The following is an 18829-nucleotide window of genomic DNA, read 5'->3' as shown; positions in this document are numbered from 1 at the left end:
AGATGAGGAAATTAAGACCCAAAGAGGTTAAGGAATGTGTCTTAGATTCCAAAGATAGCAAGTAGAAGAAACATTACAGTCAGATTCCAGAACCCAAGCTCTTAATCATTACGGAATGATACTTCATAAGTTGTACAGTCAGTATGTCTGGCAATAAAGGACATTTATATAATTATGCACCATATCCTTGAAAAAAGTTCTTTTAGTCAACAATTACATCAGCCAAATGTCTTAGACATTGCTTTAGTCCATTCAGGCTGCTATCACAAAATACTATAAAAGGGCTGGCTTATAACAACAGGAATTTCTCACAGTTCTGGAGGCTGGGATGTCCAAGGTCAAGGGACTGGCAGATTCAGTGTCTGCTGATGCTCTGCTTCCTGGTTCATAGATAGCACATTCTCACCACGTCCTCACACGGTGGAAGGGATGAATGAGTTCCCTTGGGCCTATTGTACAAGATTGCTAATCCCATTCACAAGGATTCTACCCTCACAACCCAATAACCTCCCAAAAGGCCCCACCTCCTAATATTATCACCTTGAGGGATAGAATTTCCACATATAAATTTGTAGGGGAGGAGACACAAACATTCAGACCATAGCAGACGTACTAAGGGATACTAATGATATGATTTGCTCCCTCAACACAAAGAGTTCAATATGTTCTGGGAGAGGCAAGACTAACACCCAAACAGTAAATGAACAGTATCAGATGCTACCATATGTAAATAAGAACTGAACTGTGTGGTGATTTAGACTGCAATATTCAGCTGAGGTCAGAAAAGATATTGTGATGCTGGACACAGCACTTTTCCATTCAGCCAGATCACAAAACTCGTATTTTTTTTCACACATGCAATGTCATTCATGCCTTACGGTCTCTGTATAATGACATGATTAATACAGAGTGGTCCACTGAAAATCAGATCCATGGCATTACACAGCAGCCTGCCTTCAGTTGACTTTCCTCACGAAGAGGCTATCACTCTGTACTCTTAGGATGCCATGAAGCAATAACAAAGATGAATTGGTTTTTTAGATGTTTTCACAGGGGGCGTGACTTACTGTCCCAGAGAGCAGGTTTCTTGCAGAGGAAAAGCTGAGCCCTCCATTGATTCCTTTACTGAGGCAGAAGTGTGGATTGTCTCAGGGAATAAAGCACCCTAAGGGCTATCATATTCCAAGCTCCAAATCTGGCTCTTGCCTTAGGCTGGTCACTTAATCTGCAGACAGAGCAAAAAACTAAGGGTAAAGAACTTACAGGTAAATAACAACATTCAAAACATATTTTTCTGTGGTACAAAAATACTAAACAGACACTGCATTTGGGTGAAAACTATCCTTCAAGAGAACTGACCTATTCAAATATATCTACTTAACGGAATATTCTGGGTTCAGAACTGAGTGTGTTTTAAATTAAGGCCCATATTTTTACTAATGAAGCACAAACTGAAAAAAAACAGCATTGGGAAGAGAAAAATCAGATGTGCAGCATGCAAGAAGACTGCTTTGCTGCCTCTGCGGGGGAAATAAAGTTATGAGCATCATGCTAAAATTCAGTTAATTCATTCCTATCACATCTAATAGGACTACTTGAAGAGAAATCACAAAGTGTCAGCAAATAATGATTCTTACTTCAATGGTAAATAAATACCTGTCACAATGATATTAAATTGCTCAAGACTAGACTCTGACAGCATAAGTTGTTGCAGATCTTAAACTTTGAGCAAGAGCATATTTCAAGAAATACCTTCTTTTATGAGGAGATTTAAAAGAATCAGTTATATTAACTGAGACTTCCTTAAAAATGAATTCAGCAAATGCTGCTTATTGTTCTCTGAATATCTGATTAGCACGGACAGTTAATAGTCAAAATTCAAAATTCATCAACAGATTTTTATGACAACAGCTATCTTAACATCAGATCTTTTAATATTATATCTTCAAAGGCTTTTATGAAAATCCCCAGTTACTGAAAAATATATACTATTTTTCATGAGATTAATTTAACAAAACTCTATCTCAAAATTTTTGAAACATTAAAAGCTTTCTCACAAAGAAATCAGAATAGAGCTGTTGCAAAAACAGATAAAAAATCTGTAAAATCACCTAACCTATTAAAACAATTATGTAATTGAATAATTTCTTAGTATAATAAACAAAATTATGTGTTCTTGATGCCATTAATTGTGTCAGCCCAATTAATTAACACTAGATACTATAGGGGAAACAATCTATTTCTATTTAAATTTTATAAAAGAACAAAAAATTTTTATTTTAAATTCCCAATAAATACCACACACCAATGGTCTTAACTGACCTGGTTTTAGTTAAAAGTTAAAACTACACTTAGGTTCAACCACAGAAAAGAGGCCACTTTTCTAGATTAATTATTATGCTTCAATTATCTGGGAGCCATTAGTTCAGCTCTCATAATTCTAGGAAAGAGTTCTATCACCATGTCACAGAAACCTTAAATTATATTCTAGTCCATGCTTAGAATTGTCTTACTGTCTCTTCCATACTTTTAAAAGCTGCATTCAGCACTTGTCTTTGTGGTCTTTTGCTAAGGATCCGGGAGGCCCACAGGTCTGAACAAACACATTGTGGTCTTCCAACTGGTACCTGGCTTCTGCTACTGGATCTGCCAAGTGACTCCTCCCGTGACTCTGGAAGCCTTGAAAAACTTGGCATCATTCCTTCATCATAGATTAACAATAACTTTATCCATCTTCTTTCCCACAACTATGGGAAAGGCTCTGAAAAAAAAACAGAAATCATAACTTTGTACCTAATTTGTGATTTTTTTGTAGAAGGAAGTAAAGTTCTCTAGGAAAATTAAAGTAGAGATTGCACAATCTTTAAAATACTACTGATCATAATCTCAACAATCTCTTTGCTGTATTAAAAAACTTACAGGAATTTATAATAGCCTCAAACTGGAAACAACTTAAATGTCCATCAACAGGAAAGTAGATTCATACAATGGAATATTATTCGAGCATAAAAAGTATGAACTACTAATACATAAAACAACATGGACAAATCTCAAAAACATTATGCTGAATGAAAGAAGCCAGACTCATAAGAGTACTCATTGTATAATTCCATTCCTATGAAAGCCAAATACAGGTAAATGAATCTATGGAGCTAGAAATGAAATCGTGGTTGCCGAATTAGGGTAATTTACTAGAAAATTGCACAAGGAAAATGGCAGAGGGTGGAAATGTTCCATATCTTTTTAAGGGGTGATATTACACAAGTATATATAATTATCAAAAATGTGAGCACTTAAAATCTGTGCATTTTATTGTATGTTACTTATATATATGTTAATAAAAGAATCTTAGCAAAATGCTAAGTGGGAGCTGGAGAAGTAAAGATCTGGGAGGGAGAATTTGACATTTCTGAAGAGTTGCTAGTCGATATGAGAAGCCCCTACAGTACTTCAGGCCACAAAGCGGTTCAACAAAGGGGAAGCTGGGGGGAATCTATGGGAAGCTGTTTCCTCTGTGGGTCTCTAGCAAGGTGCCAGTCAGGAGGAGAAGTTGAACATGGGGCAAAGAAGAGTGAGGGCTTGCCAGCAACCACCAGCCTCTCAGAGTTTGTCTCCCATCCAATCTCCATGCCTTTAAGAGAGTAACAGGTGCTGTTCACTTCCACCTTCCAAATGTCCCACTAATTCCTCTTTTGGCCAATTCTCACTTAGAATCCTACAGGAAAGGATTCTGGGAAACATAGTTCTAAGTTTTACCCAGTTAACCTGGTACTGGTACAAACTACCATGATAGTATTTATTTGTATGGCTTTACCGTAATTTAATCAGTCACCTATTGATGAGCACTTGGGTTGTTACTGAGCTTTTGCTATCACAAATGGTGTTGCAATGAATATCCCTGTCAATTCCCTCCCTCCACACAGGTAGGAAGGCATCTGTAGAATACAACCCAGGTGAGGATTGGTCCAACTTGATCCAAATGTCCATACCTAGTCCCCCAAAATTGGACCCAGCCTTGTGGTTGCTGACTGTAAGAGTCAGAGAGCAGTTACTGTGGCTTACTCTGTAGGTATTATGTTGGCACTATGTATATAGTACACAGTATATACTATGACTACTAGGTAATTTTGGCTTCCCCAAAATTACACCATTCAAGTAAAGGAAAACAGTTCCCAAAAGCAAAATAAACAGTTTTTATAGATTGGGGTTTTTGACCCTCAGTGCTGTTGACATTTAGAGCTGAATAATTCTTTGTTATCACAAAAAAAATATCCTCTGAAAGGTAAACTCATACGTACACCACCACCCACCAATTGAGAACCACTGGAAAAACAACAGATTTTAAAATCTAGAAGTAGAGCTAAGTCATTTTGCATAATAGAGAAAGAAAGGACTGGGGTTTGGGGGTGATAACATAGGTAAAAAGGGGACTGAGCATGGTGGCTCACTACTGTAATCCCAGCACTTTGGGAGGCCAAGGAGGGCGGATCACTTCAGGCCAAGAGTTCAAGGCCAGCCTGGTCAATATGGCAAAACCCCCTATATTAAAACTACAAAAATAAGCCAGGAGTACTGGCAGGCACCTGTAATTCTAGCTACTTGGGAGGCTGAGGCAGTAGAATCGCTTGAACCCGGAGACGGAGGTTGCAGTGAGCTGAGATCGCACCACTGAACTCCAGCCTGGGCAAGAGAGGGAGACTCTGCCTCAAAAAAAGTGGAGGGGTGGGGGTTAAGAATATTAAACAAGGAAAAACGTAATTGAGAGAAGGAGTCAGAGAGAAAACAGCTCACAAGATAGGAAAGTAATATTGGACATTGGAATGTGTCCAAAGAGGATCTATTTTTAAATTTTTGACATTTTAATTTTCCCTCAGGGTCTAAGAACAATCATTTCAAACATTGTGTTAATTTTTTTCCTAATTGTAATTATCTTCCTTATCCTCAGATCTTCAGGAAAAGTTCTCTACATATAACCACCTTATCTATGTTAGTGGTATACTGAGGAGGTGTCCAGAGACAAAGAGACAAGATGGCAAACGCATGGACAAGATGCTATGAGGGAGTGGGATTCAGAAGAATGTCCCAGAACACACCACCACTGGGAATCCACAGAAATACTGGGGAAAAGGCACAGTGGACTTCCCACTTTCCGTGGATGGGGTCTTCACCCATTTTAAGAGGCTATTAAAGGAAAAATTGACTGCAGGAGGCAGGTCAACTTGGAAACATGGGATATATTTTTTTTAATTTTAGTCATGGAGATATGGGCATAGAGGCCTGGTATGTAACTAAGAGCAGGGACTCCGGAGTCAGAGGGTCTGTGTTGGAATCCCAACTTTGCCGCTTATAACCATGTGCTTTTGTGCAAGTTATTAAAGCCTCTGAGACTCCATTTCCTTCTCTGTAAATAGGGAAATAATAATACCTACCTCATAGGGTTGTCAAGAGGAGTAAATGAAGCACAATTGTAAAGTGGATGGACAAGAGCTAAGTGTATACAAATTGCTGTACAATGGCTTGTTAAATCATATAAATAAATATGCATCAAAATGTTAACAGTGATTCTTTTGAGGAATATTATTATGGGAGTTTTGAATTAAATTTAATATTCACCTCTGAATTGTTTAAATTTCCTACAAAGAGAATGTATTAATTATAAAATCAGGAAAATACAATAAAAAGATTCCCATTTAGGAAGAAATGCAAAGTATCCATGAGAATCTTCATGATAAGCATCAGAAGGAAATTCTTTTCTACAACAAATGATAACAATCTACTGATTATAAAGTTTTCTGTTAAAATATAACCCCTATGTTTTAAAGAAGTTCAAATCTGGACATGTGTCCAGCTCAAGATTCAACTTATCTATCATCAGAAGACAAGTAAGACTAATGAACACATTTGTTCAGGCTCTGGTTCAATGATAAGAGTCTATTACCTTCATAGGACTCATTAGTGTCTGTCTGTAAGAGAGAATATGCTTGAATCATACAAATCTTGCATTTCTTAAACAGGGACCAGGTTCATTCATTATGGGTGAATAATTAAAACTGCTGTAGCTGTGTCTTTAATAAGAGTATCATACATCTATAACTATTATAGATCTATAATAGAATTATCAATAAATAGGACTCTGCCCTCTTATTTACACTTGGAAACAATAGCAATGTGCATACTGCATGCAAAATGCTCACACTGGAGGAACTTTAAAAATCACAATGTAACTCAGCTACATCTCTTACATTTTTACACAGGTTAAACTTGGTTTAACATAAAATCTACAAATATGTGTTACACTTTCATGCTGTGTAAGAACCGTATTCAGAGATTCCCAGGATTTAAAGGCATGCATGCTATTGTTCTTGCCTCCTGGGTGGCTTGCAGTCTACTTGTGAGGACCACACATGTTCCTTGGCTGGTGGGGGCAGACAGGAGGGAGGAGTAGGAAAGGGACTTGTATTAGGAGACACTCAAATCTTCTTCTGCACCTACTGCAAATACCACCTGTCAGCCTATCCTTTCCCTCTTCTGTAACTCAGGCTAATCGATTACAAAAGCAGTAATAGACCCACCACACAGACAAGTGTGGGGCCCAGGAAACACTGGCAGTTTTGTTTTCCAAGAAGTAGACAGTGCAAGACCCCTGCAGCTTACATGATGGGACTATAGAACATCTAGCATAGAAGTCCCAACCTGCTATAACCAAGAGAGGGGAAAGGAGAATTAAAGCAAGGATAGGGTGCTACTCCAAACTATTTTATGGACCAACGCACTGGGAGTCCTTGCCCAGCCACGGGCCTCCATCTTTTAGCAAATGTATTCCTCCCTCATGATGGAATTAATTTCCCCCTTCCCAACTCCAACCACGTGCTTACAGGAAAATGTGGCATGTTCTTATATGATCCTGACCTTCTAGTCACAGCTGGCAACCAAGGCTGAGCAGCCACCTGACCCAGCCAACCAGAGTTCTCCCTTAACTTTTTTTAAAAAATGGATCTGGGAGAGTCAGTCTGTCTCTCTGATAGAAGCAGCTGTAAAAGGGCAACTCCCATGTAAGGTGTCAACAACCCCATTAACTGCCAAGTGGACAAAGCTGGTCTGCAGTGGGAGAAAATAGAGCCAGCACCAGGAGAAGTAGAAACCAAAAAGAGAGACAAAGTCCTGACAAGCTGGTTCCTGGTTCGAGGGTTCCTGAGGCCCCGCTGCATTCCTTCCTGCTCGGCTGGTGATTTGGTCGTCCTACTCTTCTTTCAGTCATGTCAACTACCCCAAGACCCTTCCATTAAATATCCCTTTTGCCTAAATGAGTTAAATATGGACTTCTGACACTTATCTAAAGTCTAGTAACTCAAATTAGTTTTTCTCAACCCAAATAAACTATGGAATAATCCTTAAATATGGCTTGGGTACAGACAGCATATTTCTTTACAAAAGAAATTCAGTGCTATGTTGATATTCTATTAGATTGATTGTTGCAATGGATTTCTCTAATTTGCAGAGATTTCATACCAAATTTGTATGACAGATTTTTATTACTGAATTATTAGACTACCTTGAAGGACAGACCTTTGTATCTGTATTTTCTCTTCTTTCTTTTCAATGATATTGTCTTATATTTGGTGGCAAGCAAAAAACCTCAGGAACAACTTGGTAGACTTCATTTTCCAAGTATAAATTGTCCTGTGTATACATTACTCTTGGTCATATTTCATGAGGTTATAGTGTTTTAGAACTGGAAGGAATTTCATTATCTTTATAAACCTTTTGTTAGAAGCCAACTGGAGTCTGATAAAAATCTTGAAGAATCAAATAAGTATATATTCAATCAATACAACCTCTTTAGAACACTTCTAAATTACTACTGTCAGTCCAAAAAACAGTAACACTATTTTCAATATTAATACTTACATTCAGTTTGGGAACCTTAATATCCCTTCTTTCTCAGTCCTTTAAGACAGAGACCAATCTGCCTTATATAAAAGGAACAATAACAATATTAAAACAAATTGGTAGCATAAATAAAAACCATACAACCTCATTACCTTTGTGGAGTAAGTGATTACAGTGCTGCTGGTCACCTGCAGAGGCAAAATGCTACCAGCGGCAATTTTGGTGAATTAACTGGGGTTTATTGGCATACTGTCAGGAATTTAGAATGACTCATGGAATGAGTGTTAATGGAGTGAAACCTTCATTCCATCTACTTGGCAAATGGCAAGGCAGTCTAATTGTTTTTCCCTAAAGCAACACAACAATCAGATATTTAGACAGCGCATTACTTCCTTTCCTACTGGAAGAAACAGGAGTCATGAGACAAGAGAAGAGATCTAAAAAGCACCGAGATTTTTCTTTGAGTTTTATAAGATTTGCTGAACATGCACTACATGTCTGAAACGCAGGACTGAACAAAAACGACTGCATTTCTAAGGTAAGCACAGTATCCAAGGGAGAAACTTTACGTTAATAAACAAATGTTACTGAGTACCCACTGCGGACTAAGCTCTGTGCTAGATTCTTCTCAATCGTATTACCTAATAAGAAAGCAACTATGAAAAAAAAAGTATGAGACCATAATTAAAACGAGTTTGTAGAGTGCTCATATCACGGAGGTACCTAAGTCATACAACCCCTTACTATTCAAAGGGCGGTCTGCCCATTGCCTGGGAGCCTGTTAGCAATGCTGAATCTCAAGCCCTACCCCAACCCATGAAATCAGAGCTACATTTTAACAATCTCTCCATTTGCACATTCAAGTTTAAGCAGCACTGATTTAACCAACTGTCTTGGCTTATAATTGAGAAAAATAAGGCTCAGGGTAGTTAAGTGATGTGTCTGACCAAACAGCTAGTTAGGAACCCAGCTGGGACTCCCAGGTCTCTCAGCTCGCAGGCCAGTGGAACGCAGGATACTGCAGGATTTCAGACAACAGGGACTTAAATGTGTGTCATTCCTTCAAATGACCACTGATTGTTCCCATCTTCTCTGTGCAAAGCACATACGTACAGAGAGCCTGAGTGAGCCCAATCATCCTGCCTCCTCCCAACACCTCCTCCCACTGATACTCCTGCACAGTCCTCCCTGGAGGGACTTCCCCTTTGCCTGTCCTCATTCTAACCTTTTCCAAGGCCCTGTTAAAGAACCAGCTGGCCCATGAAGCCTTCCCTAATGACTCCAGTCCTCTTCAGTTTCTGCCTTTTTAATTCAGATTTGCTCCTACATTCTGCATAGGGCATTCTAAAAAGTTACTTACTACACCGTGACACATTTTCTAATATTATGTACTAGACATATTGGCATATGGTTATATAACAATAATACAGATGCAATCTTTTTCTCGATTGTGCTTTTCAATAATTGTATCTATGTGTCCTTTCCAAAATAGATTACTTGTATTTTATCATATTAGACCATCACTTAACACAATATCAGAAATAACACGAAACTCTTGGTGGTGGAAGGGATCCTCTCTAAAACATCCCCAAGACATAGACATTCAGTGTTTTACTTGCATACGTCCTGTGTTAGGAGGCTCGCTACTTTTTAAAAAAACAGTACCTTTTTAATTCCTAACTTTAGTTATTAGAAAATATTAAGCCAAAATCTACTTCTCACTAACTTCTACCAGTGTCCTCAGTTCTGCCCTTAGAGGTAGTTTTGAACTGGCTGAATCCATCTTCCACAGGAAAGCACTGCAAGTATTTAAACTAATTTAACAAAAATAATTTGGAAACACAGAAGGTCTAGCAATTAGGAGCAATGAAGACCTAAGCCTGTATCCTGCATTTCCTATCTGTATGCTTCTTAATGAATTCATACTATCCATAAATTTGTGTTGAACACCCACTATGTGCTGGGCTCTATGGAGGACATGCCTTGTGGAGAGATTATAGGACAGAGGAAAGATGACAAGATCACACATACCCCTGAAGCTGCAGAATGGAAACAACTTCACAATGGAAACTTGAGCCCATCCCATCTGACCTTGCATTTCATCCAGGTCTTCCTAAGCTACCAAAGTATAAGCCCCTCTAGTCATCCCGCCCCTCCCACACACTCACTCCAATTTGGTTCTATGTCCTTCCTTAGCAAATAATCTTCCCATAGCTGCTCTTCTAGAATTCCAACTCCCAAGTTAATAAACTCCGCTGAACTCTCAGCCTTTTCCCAGAACACTAACTCCATCTGCGTGGCAGGATTTCCACTGAGGATGCTGCCTTCCTCTCTACTAAAGTGAAGGCTGCTTATTTTCCCAATGATGACTCACAACAGAGCAAGAGAAGAAGGAGCTGCCATTCTGTAAGCCTCCCAATGGCCTTTTAGATTCCTCACTTATTCATTCATTCATTCAAACTAGGTTCCTTCACCCAGTATACAAACACGTTTTCTAAGGCTAATGCATTCTAGTTACAGGAATAAGTAGAGAATCTTGTGACAGTCCCTCTCAGCTCTAACGGCAATTTGTCCTCTCTGGACAACTGTAACACTGAGTCAGGAAAGGCTGAGCTGAGGACAGATTTTAGATTGTATTTCTGAATTCCATATTTCTTCCAAGGGGAGAAAAGTGAGATCTTCTCTGCTATTTCATCATCACATTATGATTTGGAGAGGAACATTCTACCTTCATAAATGCTAGAGAATGAAAGATAAACAATGGAATGTGTAATGCTAAAGGCTTATAAAGTTTAAACCTACCATGATTTAAAACGAGGTATCTGAGAGGAAAGGGGTGGTTGGTGCAGACTCCAGTGTGGGGGATTTTAAGGTGCCACGAGAGATGACAGAGGACAGGGTCATGGTGGGCGCTTTGGTTCCAGAAGAGGCCCAGGAGGAGGGTTCGGGCTCTTTGTGCCACATATCCTATTTGATTTCTGTGTGAAATGGCCTTCCCCCGGGTTAAGCCAGCACCTGATGAAATGTCCTTCAGTGAGGCCTTGCTGAAGAGAAATCAGTACCTGGCTCCCAACTCTGCTGAACAGGACTCTGTCTTTTCTCTGGTGACAAAAATAAACAACGTGACTGATATTTGATTGTGGCTCTAATTTGAAGTGCAAATTCAAGAAGTCTGACAGGTGGGATCATACAAAGAGAGAACGATGGCTACAGGCCACAATGCAGCTGCCCCGGTGGTAATACTAAAGACTCTGCCAACACTGGAAGCTGTTACTGCCCTGGGGAACAAAGCTGTGGAAAGCCTCACAGTACAAGATCCTGCTGAAGTTTTGACTGTGCTGACCAACAAAACTGCCTTAAAATCTCCAGTGAAAATTCTCACTACAACAGTGTCACTCCATCTTGGAAAACTGGACCCCAAAGTCTATTTGGAGAGCAAGGTATTGCAGAATGCCTTGGCAGCCATCCCACCTGCCTGCTGGATTGAGAGAAATGCCTCTCAGTCCATAAAGTTCTCATCAGACTACTCAAGGACTTGAGGATTCGTTTTCCTGACTTTGAGCCACTCACATTCTGGATCCTTGAGCTACTGTGTCATTCTGCTGTGATGAACAACCTCACCAGACAGCCTTCGGCCCTGTTGCATATGAGCATTGCTTGCAGATTCTGGCTGAAGGACCGTTCCCGACAGGGTCAGTGGGTATCACTGACCCCCGTGAGAGTACACACAGTCTGTAGGACATGGTCTGCCCACTGCAGGACATGGTCTGCCACACGGCTCCGACTCTGGTCCGAATCCTCTCACATGGTGGCTTTAGGAAGATCCTTGGCCAGGAGGGTGATGCCAGCCATCTTGCTTCTGAAATATCTACCTGGGATGAAGTGATAGTAACACCTTCAGAAAAGGCTTAAGAGAAGCTGCCAGAGAAACAGGAAGGAGAGAAGAAAAGGAGAAGACAGAAGAACCACCTCAAGGAGAGAAAGAGGAAAGCATGGAAACTCAGAAGTGGCCTTCCCTTCACTCCCTTTCCTACCCAAGGGGGAAGACTGGAGCCTAAGCTAGCTGCCAGTGGGCTTTACATGGTGGCAGGCATTTTCATGGGTCAGGAAGACAACAGGAAGGAAAATAAACCCCGTAGAAGGAAGTGTCAGTCCAGTGGGTTTTGATATTGGCTTAGCAGCCAGAGTCTCCCATTTGTGACCTATGCCATCCATCTGTAATGAAATGAGATACCAACATTTCTTCCTCATACTCTAGAATCCCCAGCTCCTGAAAACCCCTTTCTCAACTAATAACTTTGCTGTTGAAATGTTGTGAGCTGTTAGTGTCTGGAAATCTTTTTCTAAGAAAAACAATGTAAGTACTTCCTAGTAGGGCATATATAAATAATAAATATAAAAGGAGATAACCTGAGATCAAATACTGCTTTGAAGATCTACACATTTCTGCTTTTTCCTTAGTGACATAACTCCCAGTGAAGCTGTTGTTTATAGATTTTCCCTTCATTAATTTGGATGATATGAGCGTGAAGACTAAGGGACTTGGTAGAGAAAGAGAGCAATGACTATGGATGACTTTTATTGTGAACTTTGCAAATTAACAAAGCCATCTGGCTACAGAGAACCCCACTGGCTGACACTCAGGCCATGTCAACTCCTGTCTTTAACCAAGCTTTCACAACTTAAGAGGTCTTCCAGCCTAACCTCACGGCCCGTCCTGGACTTCAAGAAGTATAGCTATGTAATTTGTTTATTGCATTCTATTTCATATTCTATTTTTATCCCCCAAACAGAGCTGCCTGAGAACAGAAACTGTTCTTCCTACTTCGTCTACAAAAAAGGCATAAAATCAATACATGTTAAGTTGAGACCTTTTGTACTTTCCTCATCAGAATACACAGTGTTTTAAGAACAGACTGCAAATTTTATCAGTGGAGTGTTACATATCAAGGAGGTCATCTTTTCTTTCACCTAAGATAGGGCTATATTAAAACAAGCACTTGATAAATGCCTTTTAGTGACACTATACTAAAAAAAAAAATCATTATAACGTTTAATAGATGCCTGCCACATGTACAAATATATACAGTAGTTTTAAAACAGTAGGTACAAAATAGAAAGGTTCCCATATCTTACCAAGTTGACAGCTAGCTTTTAAATAGCTGCAGCACACTGATAGACATTATGTAAGTGAATCCGTACTTCCAAATAGGCATGTTTTACACTTCTGAATATGTGAATAGAGGAATTGTTCTAAGGTATTCACTACACACGCATGTGTGGGCGCACACATGCGCACACATACACACACACACACACATTTTCATCATTGGCAACTTTTTCCTGGATTCCTCAGACTTGAGTCAAGTGTGTTCACCCTCTCTGCCTTTCACCAGTGCCATCTCTTCATACACCCGTAACTATCTGGCACAGGGTGAAATCATGATTTAGCAAAAGGGCAAGTAGGAGGCAAAATGGAGTGCTATCTTCCGTAATTGCTATTTAAAGGAGACAATAAAAAGGATGAAACAAATTAAATTAGCAAAGAAGCAAGAGCATCCCAATGAACTGGCCAAGATAATCAACTTGGAAAATTAGCTATTAAACCTTCATACATACTCATTTTCATAATTTTTTGTGTGTGCTTCTGAAATACAACCCCCCATTGAAACGGCTGGGATGAAGGTGCTTCATTTCCCTGAGATAAGTCATTTGCAATTGGCCTTAATGAAATTAGAAGTGAGGTTTTTTAAACGCCCTGGTTCATCATTTCCCATTGCAGTACTGGAGTGTTTTGATTGGAGTTGGGGAAGTACATAAAGGAGGTGAGAAGCTGGCTCAGACCAGTCACCTTTCTGAATTCTTCTACTTTATTTTATTCTCTTTTCCAAATGTATGTGCTAGAGTATGGATTTTGGTTTTCATTATCATTACCTTTATGTATCATCATCATCACCATATCATCATTATCACCATATCATCATCCTCATCATCTTTTAAAAGACCTGATTTTTACTTATTTGCAGACTATCTTCCTTAACTATTTAAGGGTACGAATTTCTATGCACATTTTTTATCTTTTAATCTCATCTTATGCTCTCAGTGTTAGTCCTTCTTATGTATAGGTCTTCATCCTTATGAAAGGCTAATCTTTATTACAGCAGTCATTGAAAAGACCACAAGCATTAATAAAATCTATAAAGAATAAATATCCACACTTACTTTTACCCAATAATTCTAATTTTTTAGTCTGTGAGCTGTTACTAAAGTACAAAATAAGTAGCCAAACACATTTATTTAAGATTCTTGTTTGGCACTTCCTTTCTATTCATTGGTTTGCTAAATTGCTACCTGGGGCAAAACAGGAATTAGAGCGCATATTTAAACAGGACAAATTTTAATAGGAAGAGAAGCAATGAATTTGGATTATGAATTTGGATTATTCACAATCAAAAATTGTGAGAGCCAATGTCCTGAAGATTAGCTATTCACATAAGAATGTTTCCAATGAAGATTAAGAACATATCTTTATATAGCAGATTATTAGTGTGGTCTACTCCTCTTTTCCTTGATTTCACTTTTTCTAATTAAATATTTTAATCTACTGCTGAAGAAAATAATTTCTATAAACCCTTTTCTCCACATGTGAACAGTGAGTGGCATTTCTGAACTTAGGCAAGATTTAATAATCCCAGAACTCTCAGACCAGAATTTCAGAGGCCCCTAGATGTGTTATGAGGCAGCTTAACAATATGATTTCACAGGCCTTGCGTGGCAGAAGGAGGTCCAAATGTATGCTTGGTACCTAAAAGGCCAATGTTCAAACTAACTAGTGCTCTGCATGTTCAGTCTTATTAATTCTTTATTTCTGAGAAAGAAATAAAAGACCAAATGAAAAGAGAAACTCTAAATCAGGGGTGTCCAATCTTTTGGCTTCCTTGGGCCACATTGGAAGAATTATCTTAGGCCATACATAAAATACACTAACACTAATAATAGATGATGAGCTAAAAAATAAAAATAAAAATCACAAAAAAATTCATGATGTTATAAGAAAGTTTACTAATTTGTGTTGGGCCATATTCAAAGCCATGTTGGGCTGCATGTGGCCCGTGGGCCGCAAGTTGGACATGACTGCTCTAAATCAAAGTAAGTAGATGGTACTTCAGGCCAAGTATTTGATATTCGTGTTAACTTTAGCTAAATGGAAAATGCCTGATGGCATACAATTAGATTAAAATACATTTTCACTAGAAAGACAAAGAGGTCTTACTTTTTGAGGTATCAATAAATAGCCCTTGGTAGATATACATCCTCGTAATTGTGCATTAATATTAACTTTGTATATTTTAAATTTATCAGAATAGGATGATGTGTGTCCCTGGTTCATAATTGTGTTAAAACATTTAAAATGAAAAACACATGTATTAAACTGTCACACCACCTGATGCATTTTTTCCTTTGTTAGGAATCAACACGTTAGATTTTCAAGTTGTTTTCTTGCCTGTTAAATTTCATTCCTGAAATATTTTTGAGTGCCTACTATTTCCCAGGTTACTGTATTTACTCTGGGAATTCAGTATAAGGGATGAATTAGACATACCCCCTGCCCCTACTAAAGAGACCACAGATACAGAGTTTGATGACAAACAACGAAATGTTACTATGCAACTTGGAAAATGAAATGTTTATGTTGTAAAAGATAAAGTAGACTATGTGGGTTTTATTGTTTTTCTGTTTTTTTGTTTTTGTTTTTGAGATGGAGTCTCACTCCATCGCCCAGGCTGGAATGCAGGGGCACGATCTCAGCTCACTGCAACCTCCACCTCCTGGGTTCAAGTAATTCTCCTGCCTCAGCCTCCCAAGTAGCTGAGATTACAGGTATATACCACCACACCTGGCTAATTTTTGTATTTTTAGTAGCAATGGCGTTTTTCCATGTTGGCCAGGTTGGTTTGAACTCGTGACCTCAAATGATTCACCTGCTTCAGTCTCCCAAAGTGCTAGGGTTACAGCCACGAGCTACCATGCCCAACCAATAAAGTAGAATATTTGCACTTAGAACAATCCATTTTGTTCTTCTGGGTTTTATTTGTTTATTTATTTAGAGACAGGGTCTTACATTGTTGCCCAGACTGGAGTGCTATGGCCCATTAGAGCTCACTGCAGCCTGGAGCTCCTGGGATCCAGGGACCCTTCTACCTCAGCCTCCCAAAGCACTGAGAAGCGTGAACCACTGCCCCTGGCTAAATTCTTTATTTATTTATTTATTTATTTTTCGAGAAGGGATCTCACTAAGGCACCCAGACTCGAGTATAGTGGCATAATCATGGCTCACTGCAGCCTCAACTTCCCAGGCTCAATCAGTCCTCCCACCTTAGCCTCCCTAGTAGCTGGGACTACAGGCGCACACCACCATGCCTGGCTAATATTTATATTTTTTGTAGAGATGGGTTTTGCTCCTGCCTCAGCCTCCCAAAATGCTGGGATTATAGGCATGAGCCACCACGCCTGGCCCTAATTCTTCATTGTTTGTTAAATCTTATGGTTGCAAAGAGCAAAAGGAGAAATGGTAAACATACATAGAATCCCAACTCTGTTCCAGGAATTTTATATTTTAAAATAATGCACCCTTGTCTCAAAGAATCATAAACCATAAGAGTTGAAAGAAAACATATTTTAAAAGTTAAGATTTTGGCCAGGTGCAGTGGCTCAAACCTGTCATCCCAACATTTTAGGAGGCTGAGGCTGGCAGATTGCTTGAGGCCAGGAGTTCAAGACCAGCCTAGGCAACATGGTGAAACCCCATCTCTATCAAAAATATATATATACATATATATATACACATATACAAAAATTAGCCAGTATGGTGGTGAGCGCCTGTTGTCCCAGCTACTCAGGAGGCTGAGGCACGAGAATTGCTTGAACCCAGGAGGTCAAGGCTGCAGTGAGCTATGATTATACCTCTGCACTCCAGCCTGGACAACAGAGCAACACTCTGTCTCTAAAGAAAAAAGTAAGATTTAAATTAAAACTAAACTGATAGAGGAAGAGGTTAAACATAAGTTTTGAGGAACATTAATCTAGGTCACATGGTAAATAAGTGGACTTTTATGGTCTATTTGGGGTACCTGTGGTAGATTAAGGATGACTGCGAATTCTTTGCCACTCTTTCCACTGAGAAGTAGACCACCTCTCCTTGAATCTTAATGGCCTCTATCACAATTTTGACAAACAGCAATAACGCTGTACTAGTTTTTCAGGCCCAGACCATAAGAAACTGGCAGCTTCCACTTTATATCTCTTGGAACACTCACTCTTGGAATTCAGCCCCCATCCTGTGAGGAAGCCTAAGCAGCCCCACAGAAAGGCCCTTGTAGAGAAGAACCAAGGACCCTGGCCAACAGCCCCCATCCAGCTCCCAGCTGACAGCCAACACCAAGTTGCCAGCCATGTGAGCCACGTTGGAAGTGAATCCCCCAGCCTCAGTCTAGCTACCTCAGTTGACAACAGGTAGGACAAATGTAAACTGCCCAGATGTGCCCTTTTTAAATTTCTGACCCATAAAATTGTAAGTAAAATAAAATGTGCAGGAGGAAGAGGGTAGATTGTTATACAGTAACAGATCATCAAAACAGAACCTAATTATGATTCATACCATCAACTCTATGTGCAAAGTGGGTAAGAAAACAGGTTCTAGAGTCAGACTGCTTGGCATCCAGCTATGTAACCTTGAACAATTTAATATCTCCATGCCTCAGATTCTTCTGCAAAATTAGGTTAACTATAATCTAAGTCATAGGATTTTTGAAAGAATTAAATGAGACAATTCACATAAGCACTTAGAAAGGGCCTAGCCCATAGCTAACATTATTGAGAATTCACTATTATCATCATAGGAAAATGTGCTGAAAAGTTAGAAACTACCAATTTTAAATGGCCTTTAAAACACATATGTTCACAGCTCGAGACCTATCTGTCTATCTATCAGATTCTTCAGCTTTACTCTCCTCAGCTTCCCATATAAAATCATGAGCATATCAGTGACTGTCTCCCTCAGGGTTAATTTGGTGTTATCCCAAGCTCTTATGTTTCACGTACTGTGAAAAATATTGTTTCAAGAAATGGTCCACTCACCAAAATCGTGTATCTCAATTGTGTTAAGTATATAATGACTTGCCATGTTAGCAAGATAAATCCAGGGTTAATTTAATGTGAGTATTTGAGATTTATTTTATTTTTTCTGGTTCTGGGAACTTAAACATTTCTTCCACTTGATTTTTTTTCTCCCTTGTTTTTAGTTAGAAGCAGCATTCCACCAAGTAGATCCACAAGATGAATTTGCAAATAGCAGTTTCCAAACTTTTGAATTGTTCAACCTGAGGGACAGTTCCATCCCCATGAATACTTCACATATTGTTTATCCTGCTCTTAAATGTTACCTGATTCTGCTACTACAAATCAAAGAACTGGTGATTTGTCTTGGGGTCTTAAATTAATTTTGAGCAGCTCTGCGAGTTGTGTCCCGTGAGAGAGCTTGTGGGGAGGAAAATCAAAGAAAAGCAAAAAAAAAAAAAAAAGGGGAGAACAAAAACAAAAGAACACCCACAGGTTTGCAAACAGGTCTGAATAATACACCAGTCCCATTGAAGTATGTTGTTAATCGCAAGACAATTAGTCTTCCTGTAAGAAGTGTATGTAGGAACACATTCTAAGTACATAGATTGTTGTCTGAAACTCAGAATAGTATCGCATATCAACCCAAAATGATCTCGCCACAGATCATAAATGACATTACTTGAAATATCTTAATTTATGCATCAGGTTCTTCGACATGGGAAAATTCCCTGAATATTTGTACAAAATGAAAGCGAAGAACACTATAAATTGAAATGCAATAAAAGGAGTTTATTTCCAAGCCACAGCTTGGAATCATCTC

General features: G+C 39.1%; 1 long non-coding RNA gene and 1 pseudogene across 2 annotated transcripts in view; one reads left to right on the top strand and one right to left on the bottom strand.

Annotated features, from left to right (window-relative positions):
• The window catches only part of LOC135971959 (uncharacterized), a 173194-nt gene that overhangs the window by 100525 nt on the left and 53840 nt on the right, over positions 1–18829 (bottom strand). For both annotated transcript variants that reach the window (XR_010588403.1, XR_012415707.1), the window contains exons 3-4: positions 2628–2761; positions 1068–1225 (exon numbers count right to left, since the gene is read on the bottom strand). This is a non-coding gene — a long non-coding RNA (uncharacterized lncRNA). The remainder of the gene's footprint in view (positions 1–1067; positions 1226–2627; positions 2762–18829) is intronic.
• Positions 10863–11948, top strand: LOC102116186 (interleukin enhancer-binding factor 2 homolog pseudogene; annotated as a pseudogene).

The sequence above is a fragment of the Macaca fascicularis genome, chromosome 7 (genome assembly GCF_037993035.2).
Source record: "Macaca fascicularis isolate 582-1 chromosome 7, T2T-MFA8v1.1".
In the NCBI taxonomy this organism is placed as follows: domain Eukaryota; kingdom Metazoa; phylum Chordata; class Mammalia; order Primates; family Cercopithecidae; genus Macaca; species Macaca fascicularis.
The sequence above is the reverse complement of the archived record's forward strand: the minus strand, read 5'-3'. Positions and strand labels throughout refer to the sequence as shown.